Source organism: Glossina fuscipes, unplaced genomic scaffold (genome assembly GCF_014805625.2).
Source record: "Glossina fuscipes isolate IAEA_lab_2018 unplaced genomic scaffold, Yale_Gfus_2 119, whole genome shotgun sequence".
In the NCBI taxonomy this organism is placed as follows: Eukaryota; Metazoa; Arthropoda; class Insecta; order Diptera; family Glossinidae; genus Glossina; species Glossina fuscipes.
Genome location: NW_023998462.1, coordinates 226,559 through 230,040, shown reverse-complemented (window position 1 = coordinate 230,040; position 3,482 = coordinate 226,559). Strand labels below are relative to the sequence as shown.

At 34.0% G+C, this 3,482-nt stretch overlaps 1 long non-coding RNA gene across 4 annotated transcripts; it reads left to right on the top strand.

The window, feature by feature from the left end:
* The first annotated feature begins 948 nt into the window (after positions 1 to 948).
* LOC119640333 lies at positions 949 to 2,747 on the top strand. 4 transcript variants are annotated; one of them, XR_005247653.1, is made up of 4 exons: positions 949 to 1,034; positions 1,385 to 1,634; positions 1,721 to 2,103; positions 2,163 to 2,747. It is a non-coding gene; the product is annotated as an uncharacterized LOC119640333 (long non-coding RNA). The 4 variants fall into 4 exon arrangements; XR_005247652.1 differs by having other exon boundaries at positions 1,020 to 1,079; XR_005247654.1 differs by lacking the exon at positions 949 to 1,034 and having other exon boundaries at positions 1,248 to 1,634; positions 1,729 to 2,103.
* The last annotated feature ends 735 nt before the right edge of the window (positions 2,748 to 3,482 follow it).

Sequence of the window (3,482 nt, the reverse complement as noted above, 5' to 3'; positions counted from 1 at the left end):
AAGAGTTTAGGCCATTGAACATCTATGAGGAGGATCTGCTCACAGGTCAGCCCTGTCGGCTCAAGTTCAACTCTCCGCTTATCACCTCATGTAAATGAAGATTCGCTGTATGCAAAGTCCCACGACGATTACTTTCTAATGAAAAATATGAATTACGAAACTTAACCCGAGGCTGAAGAAGAGTTTAGGCTATTCAGCATCTATGAGGAGGATCTTCGAGGATCTGCTCACAGGTCAGCCCTGTCTGCTCAAGTCCAACTCTCCGCTCATCACCTCATGTAAATGAAGATTCGCTGTATGCAAAGTTAGGTTTGCATTTATCTTTACTTATGATTATGTATAATAATATCATTTCTTTTTATTTCGTTTTAGTTTAAAAAGAAAGCATACGCCTGCACAATCCCTTCAGCGGAATTCGATATTTCCGTAAGTTTGTGGTCACCTTTACATATAAAATATAATAATTACATTAATTTATCTTTGCAGATATCAACACACCTCCAGCGATCCTTACTTATTTATATATATTTTTTATGTTTTTATGTATTATGTATGTATGTAATACGGCTTATATTTATTTACTATTATCATTTCAAATATTATTAGAGTTTTAAAATAACTTCATAATGGTGTAGGCATACACGTGGTCCAACCATTCAAAACAATTGGCAACGCGTCTGTCACGATACCTCAAAGGTGGTGTGGAAAACCGTGATAAGAATTTTAACTTAGGTGAGTGGTAATATATCTAATGTTACACATTCATATTCCCACAAAATATTAATCCCCATTTTCAGAATACTAAATTGGCAACGCGCCTGTCACGATACCTCAAAGGTGGTGTGGAAAACCGTGATAAGAATTTTAATTTAGGTGAGTGGTAATATATCTAATGTTACACATTCATATTCCCACAAAATATTAATCCCCATTTTCAGAATATTAAAAATACGATACCATTATAAAAGGGGCAAACTGGACAATTGTACACGAAATTTGGCATTCATTGCATATTCATCAGTAACAAAGTGAAGGTAACTCAGCTTCAAAATCAAAAGTTCATCTCCGAAAAATGATATGTAATATTAGAATAAGAAAAATTAAATCCGCCTGAGTGGTCGAGTAGGCAAGGGTCTCGACTATCAATTCCAATGTCGTGGGTAGAGTTTTTAATAAAAGCCGAAATCTTTAGAATGCTAGTGCTTTAAGACTTTAGTCTTAAGAATCATTCTCTGGCTAAATTTATAATAATAATAATAATAAGAAAAAGTAATATCAGATGTGAAACGAAAAAAAATATATCCTCCATAACCGCTCATTAATAATATGAAACAAGCAAACAATTTGAAATAAATACAAATTAATATGGAAATTTTTTTTGCAGAAACAATTGTCAAAGTAAAATCGGTCATTAAAAATAGCAACCAATACTCCAATTGGAACAGATTTATAAAATGCACTTATTCTGGCTATTATTATTAGATTTTAACTCGATTTAATTATAAACTTTTATGAAATGATATTCGAATAATAGCGCAATAAAATATGAAAAATGCATAGGGTACTTCAATATTTAGTTTTAATTTAAAACTTCGTGAAAACTTTTCCAAATCCTACTCGCAGTCGTTGTTTATGTAAGTAAGAAGCTTAATATATACATACATGCGGTAATGTATAAGACATATTTTTACATAGCGTTTTTATTAAACTTTAACGCTAGGTTTACAGGAACTTCCTCAATTTGATGGGCAGATTTTGTGAATCATCCCCATCGTTAAAATGAGAATAGGCAGCTGGAACTTAGCATAAACATTGTCACGGGTCTAGCTCCGCTGGCCGGTAGAGCGATTTAATTGATGGGGCTTAGCTTTCTGAGCCGTATGACAAAGAAGGAAAAAAAACACACAAAAAGGGAAAATGTTTTATGTCGGTAGCCTGTGCTTCGTCCGTCTAGAGTGAGTCCGTGTGTATCCGTCCTATGTCCCCCTACGGTTCCCCCACGCGTGCACCCCCCCTACATCGCACTCCTACTAAGGCAGTGGCATGTTCGGCCTTAGCCTCATTGTGACTCACAGGAAACCTGGGACACAAAAAAAAGGAAAGGTAAATACCTGACTAACATGCTTTCTCTCTTCAAAATTACGTCGTGCTCCCTTCTGTAGTGCTGACGGCCTCTGTGATGGTCGCTGTTGATATCTGCTGTTCGCTGTCGATGAGATGTGGCGTATATCTGATGATGAAGAGGATGATGAAACTTGAGAACACAATTTTATTCGTGGTTTTCCCGTGGCAAAATTACAAATTTTCAAACAGCATCAATGGCAAGCCACATGTAGGTAATTTTTATCTTGACGCTATGCGTACAAAAATCACCACTCCCATCAATCAAGTGAATCCAACAGTGTTCCTTTCCACCTTTAATTTGAGCGAGAGTTTACCGTTTCCTAAACGAAGTTATCTGATGTCACAAAAACACACTTCCCAGCCTTCAAATGTTCTTCACCGTTTTTTTTTTTTTAAGCAAAAGAACAAAATTGCGAAGCTTTTCTAAAAAAAATTTCGATTTTTTTCTTCTCGCATCGTCGATATTAGTTGTGTTTTTGTTAACTTCTTTTTTTTCTTTCAACTGCTTTCAATTGCTTTCATTTTTATTGCTTTCGATTTATCAAATCATACTTATCCAAACCTTTTTCTTTTCTTTTTTTTTTTTTTTGCTTCTATTGAATTATAATTGCCCTATTTGCTCAATGAAGGCAAGGTAACAAAAGTAAGCAGAAAAAAACACGCTTTAGAAACACTCCTTTCTTTTCTTTTATTCAGAAAGAAACATAGCAAAACAATCCACAAAACCTCTCCTATGTATGTATTCTTGTACATATGATCGACTATTCCTTCCTTTTTTTTTCCGCTTATCTACTTACGGTGGCACGAAACAGCTTTTATATGCTTTATCTGAACATTTTTAAACAATTTTTTGCTTCGCTGTTTGCTGATTGAGATAACCAATTTTTCTTTTCCCCCTTTTTTTCTTACAAATGATTTTGCTTAAAGAAGGGAATTTGTATAGCCTTCACTTCGTTTTTCTTGCACAATTCGTTCTTGCTTTCACTTGTTTTTCACTCTATTGATTGATTATTTTGGAGAATTTTGTAGGTTTGCAAAACTTAAAGAAAAGGAATCAAAGCGTGTAGAGGACAAATTCAGCAATAATCCCAGTTAGGGGAGCTTTTTTTTGGCTCAACAATACACGCAAATGTTTCTTATTTTTCCTTTTAAGATTTTGGTTTCTACTTTTATTTAATTGGTTTTCATTTTTGTTACTTATTTTGAACGTGTTTTTTTTTTTTTTTGAGTAAATGCCGAGATTACAACTAATAACAACAGAACTATATCTCTGTATATCTTTAATTTATTCAGTTTTGGTTTTACAGGAACTTCATACAAATCCCGAAAGAAAGTATTTTTTTCAAAATTGTTGTCGT